Here is a 12,843-nt window from a genome sequence, read left to right on the forward strand (position 1 = left end):
TCACAAAAGTCGAACCATGTTGCATGGATTTATTTCTCTGTGTGTGGGTGGCTGGTCTGGCTTCTTTTGCTCAGCGTGAGATCTCTTACTCTCACCAAAGCTATTGTGTATATCAGCTCATCCTCTTTTTTGTAATTGCTGAGCTGTATTCCATTGTGTATGGATAAATACATATATCTCATGATCTGCTTATCCACCCTCCTTTTGACAGAAATTGGATTGTTTCCGGGCCTTGCCTATTATGAATAATGCAGGTATGAACATTCTTGTGCAAGTTCTTCTGTGGTCATATGCTTTCATTTTTCGTGGATAAATACTTAAGAGAGAAATGACTGGGTCATAGGGCAGATATATTTAACTTCATAAAAACTGCCAAAACGGTTCTCCAAAGTGGTTGCACCTGTTTCACTTTTTAAACTTAGTATTTCCTGCATTCATTTGACAACAGAACCCTACACATCTATAGAATGAGCAGGTACGATTAGACAGCTTTTAAGATTCCTCCCAGCTTTACACTATGAGAAAATGGCCAAGGCATCAGAAGTGTAATTGTTTTGTCTTCTCTGTGTATACACACACACACACACACACACACACACACACACACATATATATATATATATATATTTTTTTTTTTTTTTTTTTTTTTTTTTTTTTTTTGCGGTACGCAGGCCTCTCACTGTTGTGGCCTCTCCCGTTGCGGAGCACTGGCTCCGGATGCGCAGGCTCAGCGGCCATGGCTCACGGGCCCAGCCGCTCCGCGGCATGTGGGATCTTCCCAGACCGGGGCACGAACCCACGTCCCCTGCATCGGCAGGCGGACTCTCAACCACTGCGCCACCAGGGAAGCCCTCTGTGTATATCTTATAGACAAAAGCAAATGAAGTGAAACCAGAAGGACCAGAAAGACCTAAAAAGGTTGGGAGTAGGAAGACAGAAGGCAGCCTTGAGTCCAGGGGGTGGGGGAAGAGATGCCAGCAGGCAGCCATGTGGATGGAGGCATGAAAAAGCCAGAAGGAAGCTGAGATGCCAAAGTTAAAACGATTAAAGCAGAGACAATGGTGTACCAAGACTCCCACAGTGTTTAAGAAGTTTCTCTGCTCTGGGGACATCAATAATGACAAGATATTAATAAAACTCTCCAACATCACTTTTTCTAAAAGGGAGAAATGAGTAGACAATTTGGGGTAAAAGCAAAAATAAGGTACTGGATTTTATTCATTCCAACTCCACTTATTAAGAATTTAAGCTTATAAAGACATTACTGTAGGGGTATAATTCTTCACGGATCTTTCAAATTCCTGCACATCTTGAGCAGAGAAACTGACTGCCGTTTGTTCTGGACTATCTTTTGAAGGATGTTTATGTAATGACCAGCCTTGATAAAGAGAGACAGTGTCTCCCTCTGGAGCAAAATGCAGGTTTGCTCACATCCTTGTAAGATAGAGATAATGTCTATCGCTGAAGCAAAGGGCATTATATGCCTGTTGCTTCTTATAAAAGATTCAGGTTCCCTAAACTCAGGATTCCTCTCCTGAAATGCAACCCACTGCAGGAGCAGGTATAATGCAGCCGTCTTTGCAATGCCCTCTGGGAATTGAGGGTTGAGAGATCGGTACCCCAAATGTGCTGATAGTCTCTACCGCTACGGCTGTGAATAATAAACAGCCTTCCCTGACCCAGGGGTCTCCTGCCTTTACCGTATCCATGAAACTGTAGCCGCTAACTTGTTAGCGTGCAAGTGGGGTAAAGGCTCAGTCTCTTCAAACTTCTCGACAATTATGTGTGAACTTCTTGAACGATAATAGCAGAAATCCTTCCTCCACGCTTTTCCAAAGTTTAATTTGTGAGCAAGGGGAATTAATTCTAAAACCAGGAGATTTTTAAAAAACAGACTTCAAGAAATTTAAAATTTCTCAATACACTGTTAATTTCTAGACCTGGGCCCTGGGGCAAGTACTTTCCTGCCTGTTTTAGAAAGTTGGCACCATTTGGGAAAAGATATTCCCTTCATCCTAAGAACCGACACAGTAAAACTTCTCTCTCAGGATTCTGTACCGCAAAGAAAAGAATCAAACTCGGCCTCAGCTGCCCAGCTCACTAGTGTCGCCCAAGGGCAAGGGCCTCTCCTGCTTCTCCAGTTTCAGAGGCTGACTGGTTCACGGCTCCCCAGGAGGCCCTGAGGAGGGCATATTTCCTTCATGGTTTTTGAAAGGGAGAGGACAAGTGCCTGTCCACACTGCAAACAGTCAGAGAAACCTTAAACGAATCTCCAGCCAGAAAGCAGAGGGTCAGTGGCAGGGCGCCCACCCATCCAACTCGCCAGGAACGATCCCGCTTCACACATGTTCCCCGCGTGGACAGTAAATTGGTCATCCTGGTCAAAGGATCCAGGGAGCCCCTTCACCCCTCAAGTCCAAGCTCCAAGCACACGCGTCGCCTCCTCTTACGTTCGTCACCTCACTGAATCACCTGTGGAAGCGATTGAGGGCATATGAGTGTTCCCCACACATGCCAGCATCTTCACATGAATGTCATCACCTCTAAAATCGTGACCTTCCCTCACCCCTTTCTATGCAGGACCAGCACGTCACCCATCTGGGGGGGCAAGCCCCACCCCCACTTGGAAATCAGTGTTCCCCTTCATCATCAGCATTCACCCTCATCTTCAACTGTTGAACCGGATAATTTCTCGAGATTCCTTCCAGATCTGATATCTATCGTTCAGTGTTCCCCATTCACTTATTCATTCTCCTCAAAATATGCACGTCCCCCAAAATTGACAGTGACCCTTCCCCTTCTAATCCAACCCCCTGAAGTGATCAATTTACAAGTCTATTTACTCCTGAATGGTTTCCGAGGTATACTTGCTGTCTGTATGCCACAGAGGCAGTGTGCTTCATGAGCTCCGTAAAGGCCTACATTTCAGATCGGATGGGCTTTTCCCCTCCCTCCTCCTCATTGCCCTTTATTCGAGGATGTGTGTGTGTGCACGTGCACACACACGCACTTTACTACTGGTCCTTAATCTTATGCCTGGCAAACTATTCCAGCGTGGTATGCTTAGGGCTCTGCGTGGAATACGCATTCTGTTCTACACGCTGCAGTCCACACAGCGCACCATTCTGCTCAGGCTGCCGTAACAAAATACTACAGACTGGGGGCAATAGAAACTTATTTTCTAAACAACAGAAACTTATTTCCTCACGGTTCTAGAGACTAGAAATCCAAGATCAAGGTGCGAGCAGGGTTGGGGTCTGGTGAGACCTCTCTTCCTGGCTTGCAGACGGCTGACTTCTCCCTGTGTCCTCACATGGCCTTTCTTCTATGAGGGAGGGCGAGCCCTCTGGTGTCTCTTCCCCTTTTCATAAGGACACCTATCCTATCGAATTAGGGCCCCACCCTTATGACCTATTTTAACCTTACCTCCTGAAAAGTCCCATTTCCAAATACAGTCACATGACAGTGAGGACTTCAACGTATAAATTGGGGGAGACAGAGTTTTGTCCATAACAATAGGATACAAAGCATATGTGAAACATTAGATAATTACAGAGTGGCAGAGCTAACAGTAAAGGTCACACTGAAGGCAGAATGCTAGCTGTTATTGGTAGAAACAAGGAACAGAGTGCAAAGGTATGGGTCATTTTGTTTCTATTTTAAATAAGCTCTTCTTTTAGCGGATGTGTGAATGTCTTGCTTACTCACCTTTAGTGGCCATTGAGAAATACAACTGCTAACTTTCTAAGCACAATACATTTCACAAAAAGGGCAGGCTCAGTCGATATTTTCACACACTCCCACGCATGATAGAAGGGGGATATGTGACTTTAACATTAAATGCAGGGACTTCCCTGGCGGTCCAGTGGTTAAGGCTCTGCACTTCCACCGCAGGGGGCACGGGTTCGATCCCTGGTCGGGGAACGAAGATCCCACATGCCGAGCGGTGCAAAAAAAAAAACATTAAATGCAAAGAGGCAGATAAGTCATTAATGGCTCTGATTTCATCCTTCCGACATTAATTGGAGATCTTTGCTTAAGAACCAATCATTTTGAGACATTTAGGGAAATTGGAACATGGGTTGTGTCTTAGAAAACATTAGAGAATTATTGTTAATTTTGTTCAATATGATCATGATATTCTGGCTACGAAAGAAAATGGAGAAGCAGAGAGAAGTATTTAGGGGTGAAAGAGAAGGAAGAGGAAGAGGAGGGGAAGGAGGAGGAGGAAAGAAAAAGCGAAATATGAAGCAAATATAGGAAAATGTTGATAGCTTGAATTTGGGGAAAAGAACATGAGGTTCTTTTTTTTTTTTCTTTGGGTACGCGGGTCTCTCACTGCTGTGGCCTCTTGCGTTGCGGAGCACAGGCTCCGGACGCACAGGCTCAGCGGCCATGTCTCACGGGCCCAGCCGCTCCGCGGCATGTGGGATCTTCCCAGACCGGGGCACGAACCCGTGTCCCCTGCATCGGCAGGCGGACTCTCAACCACTGCGCCACCAGGGAAGCCCCAGAACGTGAGGTTCTTTATATGATATGTCTACTTTTGTGTAAGTCTGAAAGTCTTCGTTAAGAAGTGTTTTTAAATTTTTATCAGTGAATATTTACTGAATGCCTACAACAGGGGTTAAGTGTTGCCTGCTATCAGGGGTAGATCCAAGTCTTGTGGGGCTTGAAGCACTTACAATTTGGAGACCCCTCTTTAAGAAAAAGCATGAACACGAAATTCTCTTGTTAGGGCCTGTGTGGTGAGAGGTCTGAAAACGGGGTTTCACCAGCTTCATGGTAAATCTACCTCTGCCTGCCATGTGTTTGTGCTGGCTGGCCCAGTGATTTTTCCTCTTTTAGCCTTTTTTTCCCCCTGTTTTTATTATGAACATTTCAAATGAAGCAAAAATTAGAGCAATGCAGACAATGATCTTTATGCACCTACCATCCTGCTTCTACAACGATCAGTCTCCTTGGTGAGCATCAGTTCATCCACAGTCCCATCCACCCGCCTCCACACGCACTGTGTTATCCTGAAGCAAATCTCTAGCATCATTTTATCCCTAAAACATTTCAGTATGCATCTCTAAAAGATAAGGGCTCTTTCAGAAATATAACCACAATATCATTACCTGGAAAATAATAATTCCCTAAGCAATTCAGTGTTCAAATTTCTCTAATTGTCTCAAATATCTTTTTACAGTGTGTTTGAATCAGGAAGCATATAAAGTGTATTGCAACTGGTTGATTAAGTCTCTCTTAGTCTATAGGTTTGCCCTCCCAGTGTTTAACTTTGCTTGCAATTTCTTTTGTAGCAACTGAGTCATTTTGTCCTGTAGGGCTTCCCACAGTCTGCATCTTGCTAACTGCATTCCTGTGGTATCATTTCACGTGTTCCCCTATCTCCTTTCTTTCCTGTAAATTGGTAGTTATATCTAGAAGCTTGATCAGATTCGGGTTTGACTTTCTGACAAGAATTCTTCTTAGGTGAGTGCTTCTATAGGCAGGCACCAGATAAATTGTGTTTCTTTTAGTCAGGTTAGTAGCCACTGCTTGATCTAATGTTTGGTTTGTATTTAAACATGAGCCCCTTTGGGCAGGTGGTGGGTACCAGCCGGGGTGCCCTTCCTTTTTACCCCAGGCCCGCTTCACACTTCACAGTTCACCTGGCTTGGCTCTCAAAGGCCCTGAGCTTTCGGGAGGATTAGGGTGCCGACTGCAGCAGACAAAGGTAAACAAGGGGCAGGCCTTGTACTAAAGGAGTTTATAGTGTGGTTGTCAGGAGCACAGGAAAGTGACAATAAGGGAAGCGTCATAAAGTGGTACAGATAGCTCCTGCAGCGCCCCCGCTGGGGGGCACAGAGGAGTCACGCTCCAGGTAAGGACTGTGACCCAGACACTGGCTTCTCTAACCGAAACAGAACATCGTACTGATGACAGCTCTGTAGTCCCAGATACAAGTGGGCATCCCCCGCTCCCCGGGCTTCCTTTGCAAACCGTCCTGTCCATCCTTCTCCACTGTTTTAGGGGCCAAAGGACTCACGGCCAGGTTTCTGACTCCCTCTTCGTTGCAGGTCACATGCTGCCTTGTGGTACGACCACCCGTTAACATATTTTCCAACTGTGAAGAAAGGGGAGAAGAGATCAACCATCATCTGCTGCGGGGAATGTAGGAAGAAGAATATCTATCACACATCTACTCCCGGGCGGGCACGGGGTGTTTTCTCTGCTATGAGTATCTAACGCACACCTGAGAGGTCAGCGTCTGTGGCAAATGCTACTAGCTACGTACCCAGGATCTGCATTCACCTTCTTTCTTTCTAACAGAATCCCAGTTTTATTCACAAAGTGCCCGCTACCACTCGCTCACTAAGATGCCCTCGTAGCTGGGAGTGACCGTGTGGCTGGATGCTGACCACTGGGTTCTAGCTGGAAGTCAGCTGGGGATCTCTGAGACAGTTTGGGGGGCTGCCCTTTCTTCCTTTCCCTCCTTCCCCTTCCTGCCTGGGATGTACAGTTTAGTGGGAGGTAGAGCAGCTACCTCGTAGCTGTGAGAGGACACGAACGTGAGGACGAAAGCCGCACACTGAGGGTTGCGCAGCAGGAAGAAAAAAGCGACCTTCCTGGTGTCACCAACCCTCCCGCAAATGCCTGCCTCTGGAATTCCTGAGAAGCGTGAAAAAAAAGAAAGCCTTACTTGGTTAAACCCCCATAGTCAGCCTTCTGTTACAAACAGCCCGAATGTAATCGATCTGACGGTGGTTATTATTATGATAATTTGACTTATGTATTAAGATACTAACGTTCAGATAGGTAAAGAAACTCAGCCAATTGGCACAGCCAGAATAAGGCATAGCTGGTATCCAGCACTTACTCCCGTCCCCTGCCACCTGATTATCAATGAATGAACATTTTGCAATTCCATGATACACTGGGCAAGCCAGAGGCTCTCTCAGTGTTTGAAAGCCAGGTGGTAAAGGCATTTTCCCTTCCCCTGGAGTCTCTGCCATTCTTCTATTCAGCACTGGACCATCGTGTTCTTCTGCCAGTCAGTCAGACCCTAGGTTTCTGGCAATGAGGACCCTGTCCCTTTCTTTCCAGGCCGGTCTTCCTGAAAATAGACCAATGGCAGCTTCTGGAAATCCCTTCTCCCCTCAAATGCCTCCTCTACTGGACTTCACCACACTGCCCACGTTCTACCACTGGAACATAAATCAGAACACCCCTGGGAAAATAGAGCTCTCTTGCCCAATAATTCCCCACAAGGCATTCCACAAAACCCTAGTCTCAAGCGAAGTTACTATGTATTACTGGATTTACTTGAGACTAAGATGTACAATCTTTCACATTTTAACATCTCTGAAATCAGGATGTTTGTTATAATCGATGTACCATATAATCATCATTGACCATTTTTCTCTTTAATATCTCTGAGATCATAATGCATCTTATAGGCACTGGTGTCTTAATTTTGGAATATGGCACTTGAAAATAAAAAGGTTCCATGGTCAAATAAGTTTGGGGAACTTAGTAATGAATAAACTAATTCAAACTAAAGTTTTGAATGCAGACCTTCTCAGAGCCTTTAATATGCTAAAGTGCATCTCAAGAGATTTGCTAAGATTATGTGGGCATGAAATTCTCTTTTTTTTTTTTTTTTTTGAGCACCCTATAGTGCTAGTGTTATATGGAACACAACTTTTAAAACACTGCATTAAGCCATTATATTCTGGATTAATTGATCAGATTTGCTAACCAACTCTCCTCCATCAGAGAATTCTGTGAAAGTTGGTCAGAAAATATGTAATATGTAAACTGTGAAACTGTCAAGTCTGAAGCATGGCCCTTTAATGAGAGGGTCCAAGACCTCACAGAGGCACCATTCACCTGAGTCAGTCACTGGAAAACAGCAAATACCTTTTGGAGGGACTATTGGAAAGTAGGGGCTGCAATAATGCTAAGCTTTACCTACGTGACTCTTTTTATTGGCAGTCAAGCCTGCTTGCCCTCATCCAGTCCAAAGAGACAAGAGTGTGATTAGGGTCACAACTCCTTAATGCCTGGGGACTGTGTCTGATCCCCAGAACCTCAGGACAACATCCTTGGTCTCAGAGATACATAGAGTCCTGAAGTGGCTCCTGCAATGCTGATATCTCAGCGCTGTAATGCTGAAGACCCCAAACATATATAATTCGGAGTACTTTTTAAATTCCCCAGGTAATTCCAGTATGCAAACACAGTCGAGGGCCATCCTTTCACGGAAGGAACTGACTTGATTAAACAGAGTTTAACTATAACAGCTGGTGAAAGATGTATTTAGCTGTTGCAGTAATCTAAGCCCTCGGCGATCACGGCAAAAAGGATGGTGGAAATAGAAACGGGAGATGGAGGCAAGAAATATTTCAGAGGAAGAATCCGCAGGGAGGGGCTTAAAAATAACTCTGATTCTGAGAAGACTGAAAGAATACTGTACCACTGAAAAGCACAGGACAGTGATGGGAGGGGTGGGGAGGTCCTGGGTTTTGGAGAGAAGATCATTGCTTGAGTTTACACGTGGAGCCGTAGTTTTTAGAATGAGATCCAAGTGGAGATGTCCAGGAGGCAGTTGGAGATGGGGGCTAGGGCGCAGAGGGCAGATTATAAACTTTGAAGTCATTTGTGCCCGGGCAATGTTTGAAGCCTTAGGAGTTTAAAGATAGTCTTTCCCACAATGTGATCCTGTTCAGGTGAGCACAAGTCCATAACTGCTGGGAGTCAGTGTGAAAGACTTGAAGTTCAAGTTCAAGTTCAATGCTGCCAACCAGCTGTGTAGCCTTGCACCAGATCCTCTACCTTCCGAGCCTCAGTTTCCTTAACTGGAAAACAGGAACAACCATACCAACCTCTCTGGGCTGTTGCAAATATTAAATAAGGAAATCTTTGTAAAGCGCTTGGCATAATGCCTGGTGCAAAGTATGACCTTGAGCCTTGCTAGGTCTCTCTGATTCCCCTGGTCCCACCCCATGCAACGCCCACGCAGGTCACGATACAAGTCCACTTCTCTTCAGTGTCAAGAGCCAGTTCAGCAACAACAAACAATCAGTTTGCACTCACCTCGATGGTATGTGAAGATCAAAGCTCGGCAGGCCAATTTAATTTTCTTCCATGATAGGTAGGCCATATAGATAAGGAATGAGCAGGAGACGTAATCGCTCTGTGCTGAAGTATGACCTTAGATTCCATTGCCAATGACTTTTCATCAATGAGGTAGAAAGAAATAAGACTCTTTTCTTTCTTAAGAGCTGAATAATATCACCCAAGAAGTGGCTTATCGATGACTCAGCCTCAACCTGGAAGCATCCTGCGTGATCTCACACATGTCAGAGCTGGAGCTCACGCTGAGCATCTCTATCTTTACCCCAGTGATGTAACTGAGAACTTCCGAATTAAGATCACAGATGACACCAAGTTGTGAGGCATTAGTAAAGAGGCAGGAACAGAAGTCAAAATAGCATTAACCGAGCACAGAGTTCATAGAGGGTGAGTGAGGCTCAACACGAACACGTGTGACGTTTCTTTTAAACAGCCTGTGGAGACAAAAAGGAGGATATCATCTATCGACTAATTCACCGGATCATCACTTGTTTCACCCGGAGCTGTAGCAAGGGAAGCAAGGGTGCTCAAGGGTGGCCGGGGTGCCTAGGTGCTCCCCGACGCGTTTAACACATAACAGAGAAGAAAGGAGAAGACAGAAGGAAAGGGAAGGTGAGGCAGGATGAGAAAGAGACAGGGAGTGGATGATTCTAGTCGACTGGAATTCTAATTCGCTTACAGAGTGAATACGTAATTTGTGGAGCACGTGGCGTGTGCAGGCCCTGCATCCGCTGCTGGGCACCTGACTTCTAAATGTTGATGGGCCTGTGATGAGTCCTGACACCTCTTCTTTCTCTCCGCACTCACCCCCTTGGCAATGTCGTCCGCTACCCGGGCTTTCCGCACCATCTGCCTGCTGATGACTCACAAATCCAGACCTCCATCCCAGACGCAGGTGACCAGTAGTCTAACTGCCCTCTCGACGGATCACAAACTTGGTCCATGGGAAGCGGAGTCTCGAGGGTTCCTTGTCCCTGCCCAAACCTCTCCTTCCCCACCCTTCCCCTACTCCACACACGGCAGCAGACGGCTGAAACAGAGGAGCTGTCCTTGACTCCTGCATCCCACGTCCTGTCGGTTTTAATTCTTCAGAATGAGGATTAGACCCTACAGCTGAAAAGCAGCAAGTCTTGATAATCTCAGTCTAAAGATGATGGCAAACAGCTGGGCAGACACCGCCCCACTTCCTGCTCTGTGCTCCCCCCAGCCCCGAGGTCAACCTGGCAGCCTAGGGAAGGAGCCACCGCGTCCGGGGTGTGCTGTCTCTGGAGCGGCAGCTGCAGTGTCGATGAGGACAGGTTACCATGGGGGAAGCAAGGAGATCCGCAGGTGATATGGGAGGCTCTGAGACAGATGTCAGTGGAATTTCTCTGTGAAGGGCCAGATGAAATACTGTAGGATTTGCTGGGCATACAGAGTGGTGTCCGTCCCAGCTGCTCAACACGGCCATTTCAGCGAAAGCAGCCACAGGCGTAACGAAGGAGACACACGCGAAGGAGCAAGGCTGTGTTCTAATAAAGCTAGTTATGGACACAGACTTCCATTTCCTATGATTTTCACACATCACAAAATAGTATTCTTCTTCTGATTTTTTCCCAACCACTTCAAAGTTTAAAACAAACAAACAGAAAAAAAAAACATCGCACAGGCTCTGTGAAAACAGGCAGCGGGCCAGTTGTGGGCCCTTGTCTGTAGTTTGCCGACCCTTAATCCAAGAGAGTCTTGCAGACCCTGGTGCGCCTGGTCCCCAGTAGACACCTGATGAGCCACAGGGCTTCCCGCCCAACCCACAGAGGAGCAGAGCACAGCGGGGAGTTTGTCCTCCGGAGGCTGAGGACACACGTGGCATAAGGCAAGGGCCTGCTTCCTCACTGCGGCTCTGACGGCAGGACCCTTGGGGAAGCTGCCCTGGCCCCAGGAGGAATAGGACTGATTTGTACTTGTAACCCTCTCTCGAAGAAAAACCCCCGGCTCTTAAACTCCAGCTGTCTCTGCAGTAAATGTAAACTGTAGCAACATGGCTGCAGGTGATTTATGGGAGCTTCTGCACAGATTTTTGCAATTTAAAATTTTCCACTATTGTTGGTGTAACAACAAAAAAAAGAAGTTATTCACATGAAAACAGGTTGAGCACTGATACCAGTTAACAAGGGAGGCTGCAGAATGTCTACCCCGGGATCTTTAAAACTCTGATCAACAACCATCTGTTTTGGAGGTTTAAGGAGAGCCCAGCCCGCCTTAAGGGGCTGGGGGGGATAACCGCTCTGGGTTTCCTCCATCTCCATAATTCCAGGGTACAAAAGGAGCCAGAGGCCCACAGCGAAGAGTGGTTAGAAAGAGTAGCTCTTCTTTCCTTTTCTCCGACAACAGAAACAGTGAAGATTAACTCCCCAAATCCCTGTGTAACACTGAATACCCAGCAGAAGAAGTTTCCTTTGAAATTGCATCTGTCTGCGTCAGAGGTCCATAAAGCCTGTATTTTAATGCCGAAATAACTCCAGTTATTTGAGCTGCTGTTACTGCTGAAAGATTTTTGAAGAGGAAGAAGAAAAAGCGTTCTCAAGATGACAAGGAATTTGTCGGAAAGGACTCGGTACAAACAAGGTGCTGATTTTTTTCCCTACAAAAGGGGTGGGTACAGTTGAGAAATTGTCCCCGTCCCCGAAGAGAGACAGATGGACCTTTTCAGGTCACGGATTTCTCTGCATCAGGTGGCCACTGAGTCTCTCTGCTGAGCGTCTGTAAGTCAGGCCATTCTCTCTTCCACCTTCTGAGCTTTCCCTGGTGCTAGAGATGCTGCCAATCCAGATGTGATTGGCAAACGGTCTTGACATCACAGAGAGCAAACTGCAGTGCTCCTTGCTCTTCTGGGGCTGATTTCAAACCACTGCGTTAACAAGAGCCGGCACTGAGTCCCCCCCACACCCCAAATTAGACTGTATAATCCATTTTTTAAAAATAACGCAGGGATAGATACGATGTAAGGTTTTCCGAAATTTCTTTCTGTCCGTCACCTTTTCACGATCAGTTTTGCTGCCGCGGTACACAGCAGAAGGTTGGCAGTTTTGCGGTATTTTTTATACTATGTCATCATCAGTCAAAGTGTCCAGATAAATCACTTAACGGGGAGGCTGTAGAGACACTGCTGAGTTAGCTCCATAACCATGCAGCTGAGATAAGAGTCTGCACTCACTCACTCCCTTCTGTCCTGGACAGAATCGTGTGGTTTACATTTGCCAGAAATAGATGTGCAAGTATTTCCTCTTGGCTGGACTTCCTTCTCTCTATTGTAGTATCAATAATTATGAAAAGATGAATACAGAAGAGCAGCATCGCTTTTGATAATCATCGCCCCTCATCAAGCGCCTACCGCGGACCTGCCTGCAGAATACAGCCTCCTCTCCCCCCCAACATCTGCACAAGTGGGCACTATTCATCCATTTTTACAGCTACGTAAACCAACCTGCAGGAAGTTAACTTGTCTGGGCTCATATTTCTGGTATGAAGTGGAGCCTGGCTTCCAGCCGAGCGCTGTTGGCCGGCAGCGCCTCGCTCTTTCCAATATTCAGCAAAGCCTCCCTAAGTAACATATTTGATTGACTCAGCACTTTCCATGACGGTCCCTCTAGCACATTCACTTACCTCTTTCCATGAACCTCTTCCCACCTCTTTCAAAACTGTTACTTTTCCTTGTAATCGCACAACGATGACTTTAAAGAAAAA

The 12,843-nt window shown here is 46.2% G+C and overlaps 1 long non-coding RNA gene across 1 annotated transcript in view; it reads right to left on the reverse strand.

Moving 5' to 3' along the window:
* LOC109550247 (uncharacterized) overlaps positions 1-12,843 on the reverse strand; it is an 85,619-nt gene that overhangs the window by 14,867 nt on the left and 57,909 nt on the right. The window contains exons 5-6 of the long non-coding RNA XR_002176690.3: positions 9,082-9,554; positions 6,032-6,109 (exon numbers count right to left, since the gene is read on the reverse strand). This is a non-coding gene — a long non-coding RNA (uncharacterized lncRNA). The remainder of the gene's footprint in view (positions 1-6,031; positions 6,110-9,081; positions 9,555-12,843) is intronic.

The sequence above is a fragment of the Tursiops truncatus genome, chromosome 18, assembly GCF_011762595.2.
Source record: "Tursiops truncatus isolate mTurTru1 chromosome 18, mTurTru1.mat.Y, whole genome shotgun sequence".
NCBI lineage: Eukaryota > Metazoa > Chordata > Mammalia > Artiodactyla > Delphinidae > Tursiops > Tursiops truncatus.